The following is a 13,387-nucleotide window of genomic DNA, read 5'->3' as shown; positions in this document are numbered from 1 at the left end:
ATGACTAGCTTAATTAAACTATTACTCACAATTCGTAGGAGACAATTCCCCATTTACACTTATTAACAAAAAGAAAAAAAGGCATGACATCACTACTTTTTGTCACATAGGTTGTACATGACTGTCGCACATTCTCTACATTTTTCTTTACACTTCCCTTGCTTTGAGTATCAGAGTGAAGTGTATTTTGTTTCTTCTTTTTTCTACCAAGTACTGAATACTGCTGTATAACCCGTATACATCCTTGTTCCAGTTTATTTTGTCTCTTGATCAATTTTGCTTTTCTTCTCCTGATGTGAATCTGTGGATCGTCTCTTCATATTAATATGATGTACTATCTTCAACCACGTCTTGTGCTGTGGTCATGTTTTAATTTTCCTGTTCTTCCTGCTCTCAATGACATTTATTCCTGTTCTTCCTGTCCACCTCCTTTTCCTGGTAGGTAGCCAGTTCCTGATTCCCCAGAGATAGCTGTCTTTATTCTCTGCATGTTCTTTATCATTACTAATCAGTACGCTGTGGGGTGGATCACTTGTCGTGTAGTGCCCTTCTTGCTGCCATCATGTCTCCAGATTCTCTGTCCCATTTGAACTGTTTCCTCCCCCATGATTTGGATGATTTTCTCTACTAAACTGAATGGTTCATTACCCATCAAAATTTCTATTGATGCATGCCTCATCGATTTATGTGCAAAGTTATTTATTACATCCTCAAAATCTCTTGGATACTGGCTTCAGCTGCTATGCTTTTTGTGGCAGTACACCTGACACATCCTGTTTATGTCTTTCATGATATGTTTGGTCAAATGTAATGTGGGCCTCTATCTAGATACGAAGATTTTGTGAACTCCATTCCTACTCATTATCTCTATCCATACCTTAGATGTAAACTGTGATACATTATCACTTAATATTTTCTTTGGAAGGCAAGTATTCATGAAATAATCTTTCTCCATGTTGCTGCCCATCATTTTACTGAGTGTTTTAAGCAATGTATAGAAGCTTATGTATTTAGAAAATATTTCAGTGACTACAAATACTAGTAGCTCCACCTTGAGATACTACCAGTAGTACTAAATAGTCTACAGAAATCATCTCATTATATTCTTTACAGGCGAATGGAAAAACTAGTAGAAGCCAGCCTTGGGGAAGATCAGTTTGGATTTCGTAGAAATATTGGAACACGTGAGGCAATACTGACCTTACGACTTATCTTAGAAGAAAGATTAAGGAAAGGCAAACCTACGTTTCTAGTATTTGTAGACTTAGAGAAAGCTTTTGACAATGTTGAGGGAGCAAAAGGTTATTTACAATTTGTACAGAAACCAGATGGCAGTTATAAGAGTCGAGGGACAATGAAAGGGAAGCAGCGGTTGGGAAGGGAGTGAGACAGTGTTGTAGCCTCTCCCCGATGTTATTCAATCTGTATATTGAGCAAGCAGTAAAGGAAACAAAAGAAAAATTCAGAGTAGGTATTGAAATCCATGGAGAAGAAATAAAAACTTTGAGGTTTGCAGATGACATTGTAATTCTGTCAGAGACAGCAAAGGACTTGGAAGAGCAGTTGAATGGAATGGACAGTGTCTTAAAAGGAGGATATAAGATGAACATCAACAAAAGCAAAATGAGGATAATGGAATGTAGTCGAATTAAGACTGGTGATGCTGAGGGAATTAGATTAGGAAATGAGACACTTAAAGTAGTAAAGGAGTTTTGCTATTTGGGGAGCAAAATAACTGATGATGGTCGAAGTAGAGAGGATATAAAATGTAGACTGGCAATGGCAAGAAAAGCGTTTCTGAAGAAGAGAAATTTGTTAACATCGAGTATAGATTTAAGTGTCAGGAAGTCATTTCTGAAAGTATTTGTATGGAGTGTAGCCATGTATGGAAGTGAAACATGGACGATAAATAATTTAGACAAGAAGAGAATAGAATGTTTCGAAATGTGGTGCTACAGAAGAATGCTGAAGATTAGATGGGTAGATCACATAACTAATGAGGAGGTATTGAATAGAATTGGGGAGAAGAGGAGTTTGTGGCACAACTTGACAAGAAGAAGGGATCGGTTGGTGGGACATGTTCTGAGGCATCAAGGGATCACCAATTTAGCATTGGAGGGCAGTGTGGAGGGTAAAAATCATAGAGGGAGACCAAGAGATGAATACACTAAGCAGATTCAGAAGGACGTAGGTTGCAGTAAGTACTGGGAGATGAAGAAGCTTGCACAGGATAGAGTAGCATGGAGAGCTGCATCAAACCAGTCTCAGGACTGAAGACCACAACAACAACAACAGATTGTTTTGGAATAATTGAGTGCGTATAGTCCTTACATTTAATGGTCAGAATTTTTATCCTTTTACATGTTTCTCATCTGTGCAATTTATTTGTCTTTTGTTAATTGGTGATATAGTTCCGGTGAAGCACATGTACTCATTTCTGTGCTACAAAATTGCATTACAGATACATGTTATCCGAATCATTTCTTTGACTGTATGCTCTGGAACACACAATTGCCAGTCATTTCACTTGGTGTTCATTCCTTTATACACTGTGCTGTCATGTACCAAAGAATAAGTTCTTAATTTCTCCTGAATAGTGCAGCAGAGTTTTATTTTTATCAAATTTAAACATCCTTATGCATTCCGTTTTGTATGGGACAGTCTCAGCATTTCCTGTACTTGGTTTTCATTACATACTTATAGTCCACTGTTCTTCTTTCTGGGTTGCATTTTTGTTCTTTTCTAAACCCACCACGATTTGTGATAAAGCCTTTGTGATGAAATTCTCTTTGCAGTGTCTATACGTGATTTCAGACTAAAATTCATGTAGGGGCAAGACTAGTCCCGTAAACTCACCCATGGCATAACTTAATGAACTTTGTGTTCATTAAAAATTATAGCACTTTGTACTCTGTTAGTACTGGATAGATGCCACATAAATTTAGTGAATTGGCAGAACAATTGTGATCCATAGTTATGAATGCCGTGACTAAGAATGAATCAAATATTGAATTTCAAAATTATGTCCCTGCATCTCAGCTGATTATATCTACTAAATTAGATTTTCTGAAGTGAATGAATGTAATTATTGGTCTGAAACCAGGGTAAATACAATTGTATTATTGAAAATCTGTCAGACTTGCTGAACCTGCAATCTAATGACAAGAATCCAGATAACATACTTTCAATGAGAACTTGTGTTGGCTAATTTGCTATCAGAGCATGCCTCCAGGTGTTCGTACAGTGATTTCCAAACTTTGCTATCAGAGGTTCTCCCACAATGTTTGTGGGAGTTACACCACTGAGGGAACAGCTTTTGTGAGCACCATGGCTTATCTTGCCACAAGAATTGCATACACTGATGAGCCAAAGCATTATAACCTCTGCACACCATAAGACTTATTACTGCCCAGCGCCATTGTGGACTTGTGTTGCAGTAATCAAAGTATATAAGCAGAGCAGGGATGAAACCAGTGAGTGACGACTCGGGCTGCAAACGGGAAAATCAACAGATATGTGTGCCTTTAACAAAGGGCAGATTGTTATGGGCTGATGCCTGGGAATGAACATCTCAGAAATGGCAAAGTTGGTCGGCTTTTAGCGTGCTACTCCCATGAGAATCTATTAAATGGCAGAAGGATGGTGAAACCATGAGTAGATGATGAGATGTTGAATACCTGGGCCTTGTCACAGTATGTGGAGGTTGGTGTTTTACCCACTGTGGAAAGCAGGCTTCTGTATGACCTGTGGTAGTATTCAAAAGCACCACAATGACTGTGGACTGCATGTACGTTATTGCAGACCACTTGCAGTATTTCATGTTCAATATCCTCTCCTATGGCAATGGCATCTTGATTTCAGAAGGCATGGAGTTGAGCTAAGTAGTTTGAGGAGCACAGTAGTGAACTAATGTTGATTTTTGGGTCTCCAGATTCATTTGATATTAACCCAGTGCAACACAATTAGCATAATAGGTGAGCCAGCTTTGTGCCCACAAACCAGTGACTCGTAATTTGCATTTGCACAATATTTACTTGGTCATGACATACTCACTTTCCAACTGTTTGTAGGTATCCATGTATAGCTCTGGTGGCTGTTTCTAGTGTACTATTTTTGGTAACTTCAGGAATCACAGCACAACGGATCTACACTGAAACAATTCACAACACTTGAAACCTTCCAACTCAACATGCAGCTTAATTCATTACCAGCATTGCAAATTAAATTTGGAAACATGTAGTGCCAATATATACTTGGTAAGAAGATTTAATTAATATTATGTTTCAGTACTACTTAATTGGATTAAATGTTTCATGTCTGTAGTATACCTATGGGACTTCTCACCCTCAGTAAGTGCCCAGTTTCCCTGGAGGGAAGAAGACACTCTTTTTGCAAATCACTGTTGACAGAGTTTAGAGACCTGATATTTATGGCTGATGATAGAATGATTCAACTATTGTCAGTGCACACATCGCATAAGGGTCACCAAGTTTTTTTTGGAGATGTGTAGACAGAAAGGTTAAACAAGTGTCCTGCGTACCTGCTTGTGTCATGCACTGGTGTCACAAGAGTCACAGTTTGCATATCAAGAGACATCCAACCACTTTTTTGTGAAGTGACACAGGTCAGGGCTGCTCTCAAGTCTGCAGGATGGTGCATGTGTACATAATGTGTTTCTCAGAACTCACAGACATTATTCCCCTCACACTTCCAAGCATTAAACTGCAAAGGCACCTCTACAAAAATAATTGTTTTAGAAGGATCTGCAGAAAATAATTTTTCAGTCTACTAAGCAGCTCAAGATAGGATTACCTCTACATGAGATAGCTTTTTAAATGTTTTTGTCATCAGTTCTTATTATCTTTACTGCAAGCAGTTGCACCTTAATTTTTGCAAGGTGGATTTATTATTTTGTGTGGATGCACAGAAATCTTTGAGATAAATAGCAATGTATAAGTTCACATGTGCTGTACTTGTTTCTGTCAGTGTACCTGATAACATGAATTATGCATATTTCGGCGACCTGTGTGAAAAGGTGTGAGAAGGAGGGAAGGACAAACTTTGGTCAAAAATTAATCTGTTATTGAAATTTAAGAGTACAAAGTTTGTTATAATTACATTTGAATTAAGATCGTGATTGTATCTACAGTATCTCATGATTTTGTTCTTGTCTTTAACTGAGGATGGTGGTGGTGGTGGTGGTGGTGGTGGTGGTGGTGATCGGTTGGATATAATGTCAATGCCACCACTAGTAGCTGACATCTTGACTATTGATAGTAAGTTAATATTCCTGTTGAAATTAAACTGTTTCAAAGTTGTTATTGATAGCACTCAGTTTAAGATTATGTTTGTAAATATAGTATTTCATTATTTTGTTCTTTTCTTTAACAGTCATATAAACTCAAAAAGGATAGCATTCATTTTAAAATGATGCCAAAGGTAGTCTGTGTCATTGCCAAGTTTCAGTTATACTACCAGCAGGAATAATACACTATGTGATCAAAAGTATCCAGACACCTGGATGAAAATGACCTAAAAGTTCGTGGTGCGCTCCATCGGTAATGCTGGAATTCAGTATGGTGTTGGCCCACCCTTAGCCTTGATGACAGCTTCCACTCTCGCAGGTGTACGTTCAGTCACGGACTGGAAGGTTTCTTGGGGAATGGCAGCCCATTCTTCATGGAGTGTTGCACAGAGGAGAGGTATCAATGTCAGTTGGTGAGGCCTGGCACGAAGTCGGCATTCCGAAATATCCTAAAGGTGTTCTGTAGGATTAAGGTCAGGACTCTTTGTAGGCCAGCCCATTACAGGGATGTTATTGTCATGTAACCACTCAGCCACAGGCCGTGCATTATGAACAGGTGCTCGATCGTGTTGAAAGATGCAATCGCCATCCCCAAATTGCTCTTCAATAGTGGGAAGCAAGAAGCTGTTTAAAACACCTGTAGGCCTATGCTGTGATAGTGCCATGCAAAACAACAAGAGGTGCAAGCCCCCTCCATGAAAAACATGACCACACCATAACATCACTGCCTTCGAATTTTACTGTTGGCACTACACATGCTGGCAGATGACGTTCGACCAGCTGCAGTGGCTGAGCGGTTCTAGGCACTTCAGTCCGGAACCACGCGTTTGCTACGGTCCCAGGTTCAAATCTTGCCTTGGTCATGGATGGGTGTGATGTCCTTAGGTTAGTTAGGTTTAAGCAGTTCTAAGTTCGAGGGGACTGATGGCCTCAGATGTTAAATCCCATACTGTTCAGAGCCATTTGAACAGTTTAGATGATGTTCACCGGGCATTCGACATACCCACACCCTGCCATTGGATTGCCATATTATATACCGTGGTTCGTCACTCAACACAATGTTTCTCCACTGTTCAATTGCCCAATGTTTACACTCCTTACACCAACTGAGGCATCGTTTGGCATTTACTGGCATGATGTGACGCTTATGAGCAGTTGCTCTACCAAGAAATCCACGTTTTCTCACCTCCCGCCTAATTATCATAGTACTTTTAGTGGATCCTGATGCAGTTTGGAATTTCTGTCTGATGGTCTGCATAGAATTCTGCCTATTACACTTTATGATCCTCTTCAACTGTTGGCGGTCTCTGTCAGTCAACAGACGAGGTCAGCCTGTACACTTTTATGCTGCATGTGTTCCTTCACATTTCCACTTCACTATCACATCAGAAACAGTAGACCTAGGGATGTTTAGGAGTGTGGAAATCTTGGGTACAGACATATGACACAAGTAACACCCAATCATCTGACCACATTTGAAGGTCATGAGTTCCGCAGAGTGCCCCATTCTCCTCTCTCACGATGTATACTGACTACTGAGGTCGCTGATATAGAGTACCTGGCAGTAGGTAGCAGTGCACATGACATGAAAAATGTATGTTTTTGGGGATGTTTGGATACTTTTGATCACATAGTGTACATTCCCTAGTCATTGTGTTTCTTGAGCAGTCTCAGAAATGAGGAGTACAGCTTGCTTCACAAAGATGCTACTGCCAAGGGCTGGAATACCAAAACTGTAACCTAACAAGCTTTATTACTGAAACTTCCTGGCAGATTAAAACTATGTGCCTGACTGAGACTCGAACTCTGCACCTTTGCCTTTAGCGAGCAAGTGCTCTACCATCTGAGCTACCGAAGCACGACTCACGCCCGGTCCTCACAGCTTTACTTCTGCCAGTATCTCGTCTCCTACCTTCCAAACTTTACAGACACTCTCCTGCAGGAGAAGTAAATATAGCATAGAGATGTCGCTTCTTGTGAGCAACAATTCGGATTAAGCTATAACTGTTTCATCCTGCTCTGCACACTAGCTTCCAATATGCACTGACATGCAAATAGGAGCATTTATTTATTTATTTATTTATTTATTTATTATTTACATGTCAAGTTCCATAGGACCAAATTGAGGAGCAAATCTCCAAGGTCATGGAATGTGTCAGTACATGAAATTACAACATAGAAGTAATAACAGATAACAAAACAGTTTATGAAACCAAAAATGTTAATCCATAATCAATCTACAATACAACAAGAATCAGCTTAATTTTTCAAGGAACTCCTTGACAGAATAGGAGGTGTGAGCCATGAGGAAACTCTTCAGTTTCGATTTGAAAGCACGTGGATTACTGCTAAGATTTTTGAATTCTTGCGGTAACTTATTGAAAATGGATGCAGTTGTATACTGCACACTTTTCTGCACAAGAGTTAAGGAAGTCTGATCCAAATGCTGCTTATTTTTGGGGATAAGCTAATATTGTTAACAAGAAATAACAGTAAGGAATATATATATTGAGAGACCAGTGTCAAAACACCCAGACTCGTGAGCAGGGGTTGACAAGAGGTTCGTGTACTTACTCCACCTATTGCCCGAACTGCCCATTTATGAACCAAAAATATCCTTTTAGACTGAGAATAGTTACCCCAAAATATAATACCATATGACATAAGCAAATGAAAATAAGCAAAGTACACTAATTTTTGAGTCGAATGATCACTCACTTCAGATGCCATTCGAATAGTAAAAATGGCAGCTTTAAGTCTTTGAACAAGATCCTTAACATGGGCTTTCCATGACAGTTTATCAATCTGAACACCTAGAAATTGGAACTGTTTAGTTTCACTAATCATATGCCCATTCTGTGAAGTTAAAGCGCCAGGTTTTGTTGAATTGTGTGTTAGACACTATAAAAACTGAATCTTACTGTGATTTAGCATTAGTTTATTTTCTACAGGCCATAAACTTAGGTCATGAGCTGCACTATTTGAAATCGGGCCTATGTTGCACACATCATCTTTTACTACCAAGCTAGTGTCATCAGCAAACAGAAATATTTTAGAGTTACCCGTAATACTAGAGTGCATACCATGTATATAAAGGAGGAACAGGAGTGGTCCCAACACTGATCCCTGGGGCACCCCGACCCCTCCCCACTTGACTGTACCCCACTCAGACCCCACATCACAGCCATTCTCAACATTGTGAATAATGATCTTTTGCTGTCTGTTTGTAAGGTAGGAGGTGAACCAATTGTGAGCTACTACCGTAATGGTCCAACTTCCAGAGCAATATTTTGTGATCAGCACAATCAAATGCCTTAGTTAAATCAAAAAATATGCCTAGCATTCAAAACCTTTTGTTTAACCCATCCAGTACCTCACAGAGACAAGAGAATATAGCATTTTCAGTTGTTAAAAGACTTCTAAAGCCGAACTGTATATTTGATAGGAAATCTTGTTATATAAAGTGGTCAATTATCCTTACATACACAGCCTTAGCAAACACTGACGGCATAGAAATAGATCTAAAATTGTCTACATTATCCCTTTCTCCCTTTTTAAAAAGTGGCTTTACTACTGAGAACTTAAATCGTCCAGGAAACTGACCATTCCTAAAGGAAAAATTACAAATATGGCTAAATACAGGGCTAACTTGTGCAGCACAGTACTACAATATTCTGCTAGGCACTCCATCATATCCATGAGAGCCCTTAGTCTTCAGTGATTTAATTATTGACTCAATCTCCCTCTTGTCTGTATCACAGAGGAGTATATCTAAAAACAAAGATGATGAGACTTACCAAACAAAAGTGCTGGCAGGTCGATAGACACACAAACAAACACAAACATACACAAAAAAATTCAAGCTTTCGCAACAAACGGTTGCTTCATCAGGAAAGAGGGAAGGAGAGGGAAAGACGAAAGGATGTGGGTTTTAAGGGAGAGGGTAAGGAGTCATTCCAATCCTGGGAGTGGAAAGACTTATCTTAGGGGGAAAAAAGGACAGGTATACACTCGCGCACACACACACACATATCCATCCGCACATACACAGACACAAGCAGACATTTGTAAAGCCTTTACAAATGTCTTCTTGTGTCTGTGTATGTTCAGATGGATATGTGTGTGTGTGCGAGTGTATACCTGTCCTTTTTTCCCCCTAAGGTAAGTCTTTCTGCTCCCAGGATTGGAATGACTCCTTACCCTCTCCCTTAAAACCCACATCCTTTCGTCTTTCCCTCTCCTTCCCTCTTTCCTGATGAAGCAACCGTTTGTTGCGAAAGCTTGAATTTTGTGTGTATGTTTGTGTTTGTTTGTGTGTCTATCGACCTGCCAGTGCTTTTGTTTGGTAAGTCTCATCATCTTTGTTTTTAGATATATTTTTCCCACGTGGAATGTTTCCCTCTATTATATTCACAGAGGAGTATTTTAGATATCAATCTCGGAAAGGCATTTGCCAAGAGAGTTATATGATTCCCTGTAGAAACTAAATTTTTATTTAATTCACCAGAAAATGATTGTTAAATACTGTACATATATCTGATTTATCAGTAATAGAAATATTTTTACTACAAACTGACTTTATATTGCCGACCTTGTGCTGCTGTCCAGACGCTTCCTTCACAACTAAACATATGGTTTTCATTTTATCCTGTGAATGAGCTATTCTGTTTGCATACCACATCTCTTTGCCTTCCTAATAACATTTTAAGCACTGTACAATACTGTTTGTAATGGGATTCTGCAGATTGATTGTGACTTCTTCTAACTTTTGATTTAATTCCCACTTCATTCTACATGATATCCTTAGCCTACTAGTCAGCCACCCGAGATACCTATTACTGCTAGTACCCCATTTAGAATGTTATAATGGAAAGTAACTCTCAAAGAGCATGAGAAATGTGTTAAGGAAAGCATTATATTTGTCATCTATGTTACTGGCACTATAAACATCCTGCAACTCTTGTTCTTTGACAAGGTTTAGAAAACTCTCTATTGCTGTTGGATTAACATTCCTACATAGTTTGTAATTACATGTGACATTTGTTTGAGCACAAAAGCCTTTTAGAGTTAAAATTTGTGCATCTTGGTCTGAAAGACCATTCACCCTTTTACTAACAGAATGCCCATCTAGTAATGAAGAATGAATAAAAATATTTTCTGTGGCTGTGCTAGTGTTCCCCTGCACCCTAGTTGGAAAAAACACAGTCTGCATCAGATCATATGAATTTAGGAGATCTACCAACATCCTTTTTCTAGCACCATCATATAGAAAATTTATATTGAAGTCACCACATGAAAAACCCTCTCTAGCTTGAGCAGAAATGCCCTGAAGTCAGAGTTAGGGGACCTATAAACAAGAACAGTTAGAAGTTTAGTTTCACTAAATTCAACTCCCCCTGCACAACATTCAAATACAGGGTGGTCCATTGATCGTGACCGGGCCAAATATCTCATGAAATAAGCGTCCAACGAAAAAACTACATAGAACGAAACTTGTCTAGCTTGAAGGGGGAAACCAGATGGCACTATGGTTGGCTCGCTAGATGGCACTGCCATAGGTCAAACGGATATTGACTGGTTTTTTTTAAAATAGGAATCCCCATTTTTTATTACATATTTGTGTAGTACGTAAAGAAATGTGAATGTTTTAGTTGGACCACTTTTTTTGCTTTGTGATAGATGGCGCTGTAATAGTCACAAACATATGGCTCACAATTTTAGACGAACAGTTGGTAACAGGTAGGTTTTTTAAATTAAAATACAGAACGTAGGTACGTTTGAACATTTTATTTCGGTTGATACATGTACCTTTCATTTCTGAGAACGCATTCTGTTACAGCGTGATTACCTGTAAATACCACATTAATGCAATAAATCCTCAAAATGATGTCCGTCAACCACAATGCATTTGGAAATACGTGTAACAACATTCCTCTCAACAGCGAGTAGTTCGCCTTCTGTAATGTTCGCACATGCATTGACAATGCGCTGACGCATGTTGTCAAGCATTGTCGGTGGATCACGATAGCAAATATCCTTCAACCTTCCCCACAGAAAGAAATCCGGGGATGTTAGATCCGGTGAATGTGCGGGCCATGGTATGGTGCTTCGACAACCAATCCACCTGTCATGAAATATGCTATTCAATACCACTTCAACTGCATGTGAGCTATGTGCTGGACGTCCATCATGTTTGAAGTACATCGCCATTCTGTCATGCAGTGAAACATATTGTAGTAACATCAGTAGAACATTACGTAGGAAATCAGCATACATTGCTTCATTTAGATTGCCATCGATAAAATGGGGGCCAAGTATCCTTCCTCCCATAATGCCGCACCATACATTAACCCGCCAAGGTCACTGATGTTCCACCTGTCACAGCCATCATGGATTTTCCGTTGCCCGATAGTGCATATTATGCCGGTTTACGTTACCGCTGTTTGGTGAAAATATAATGCGTGCAAAAAATCTGTCATCATCCCGTAATTTCTCTTGTGCCCAGTGGCAGAACAGTACACAACGTTCAAAGTCATCGCCATGCAATTCCTGGTGCATAGAAATATGGTACGGGTGCAATCGATGTTGATGTAGCGTTCTCAACACCAACGTTTTTGAGATTCCCAATTCTCATGCAATTTGTCTGCTACTGATGTGTGTATTAGCCGTGACAGCAGCTAAAACACCTACTTGGGCATCATCATTTGTTGCAGGTCATGGATGATGTTTCACATGTGGCTGAACACTTCCTGTTTCCTTAAGTAATTTAACTATCCAGTGAATGGTCCGGACACTTGGATGATGTCGTTCAGGATACCGAGCAGCATACATACCATATGCCCGTTAGGCATTTTGATCACAATATCCATACATCAACATGATATCAACCTTTTCCGCAATTGGTAAACAGTCCATTTTAACACAGGTAATGTATCACGAAGCAAGTACCGTCCGCACTGGCAGAATGTTTCGTGATACCATGTACTTATACGTTTGTGACTATTACAGCGCCATCTATCACAAAACGAAAAAAGTGGTCCAACTAAAACATTAATATTTCTTTACATACTACACGAATAAGTAATAAAAAATGGGAATTCCTATTTAAAAAAATTCTGTTGATATCTGTTTGATGTATGGCAGTGCCATCTAGCGGGCCAACCATAGTGCCATCTGGTTTCCCCCTTCAAGCTAGACAAGTTTTGTTCTTTGTAGTTTTTGCGTTTGATGCTTATTTTGTGAGATATTTGGCCCGGTCACTATTAATGGACCACCCTGTATATGTTCAGTGCAGTGCCGTGATATGCCTATGGACTCAAATGGAATACTGTTTTTCATGTACATAGCCCCTCCCCCCACCCCGCAAGGAACTCCTTGAAAAACAGCCAGCTAATCTGTATCCTGGTAAAGGAAGCCTGTGAGTTGTCAAATTACTTAAGTGGTGCCCGAATATACCAATAATTTCATAGTCAACATCTGTAAGCAGTTCACTAATTTTATCTCTAATACCTCTTTATATTTTGATGAAATATATCCTAATCCTTCTCTACTTGGAAATGTGATGTCATCTGGAGGTGAGCCCTTAGTTAAAGAGACTTTCTTTAAGCAGTTATACCTATCAGCTGACTTCTATCTAAGAAAGGTGCAGTTCTAACATCAACTACTACAGGAATTTTTCCATGAGTGATACCACCACCACCACCACCACCACCACCTCCACCACCGCCCACTACACTGTCACCTATAAACTTTGCCTGCCTCCCCTTCTCATACCTACTGAAGTGAGGGCCATGCCTAGTGAAACCCGAATTACTGATAGACCAAACTAGCACCACTGAAATGTGACCCGTGCCCTCTGCCATCAGCGCTCTATCCAGCCCCATGTTACTCCTTCTTTCTGTTAGACTTTGCAACTGACCTAGCCCTCCTAACTGCTGAGGACTGCTGCATGTTCCCTACAACTACATCTACAACTACAAAAGGCTCCTCTCCAATCACCTCTGACAGTTGGTCAAATCTATTGCATATACGCAAAGTATACCTATCTGAATACCACCTCCTCCTACCTGCCTTCTTGCCAAC

At 39.6% G+C, this 13,387-nt stretch overlaps 1 protein-coding gene across 1 annotated transcript in view; it reads left to right on the top strand.

The window, feature by feature from the left end:
- The window catches only part of LOC126161351 (uncharacterized), a 185,838-nt gene that overhangs the window by 147,085 nt on the left and 25,366 nt on the right, over positions 1–13,387 (top strand). The gene's annotated exons all lie outside the window — the stretch shown is intronic.

This window comes from Schistocerca cancellata, chromosome 2 (assembly GCF_023864275.1).
Source record: "Schistocerca cancellata isolate TAMUIC-IGC-003103 chromosome 2, iqSchCanc2.1, whole genome shotgun sequence".
In the NCBI taxonomy this organism is placed as follows: Eukaryota; Metazoa; Arthropoda; class Insecta; order Orthoptera; family Acrididae; genus Schistocerca; species Schistocerca cancellata.
The sequence above is the reverse complement of the archived record's forward strand: the minus strand, read 5'-3'. Positions and strand labels throughout refer to the sequence as shown.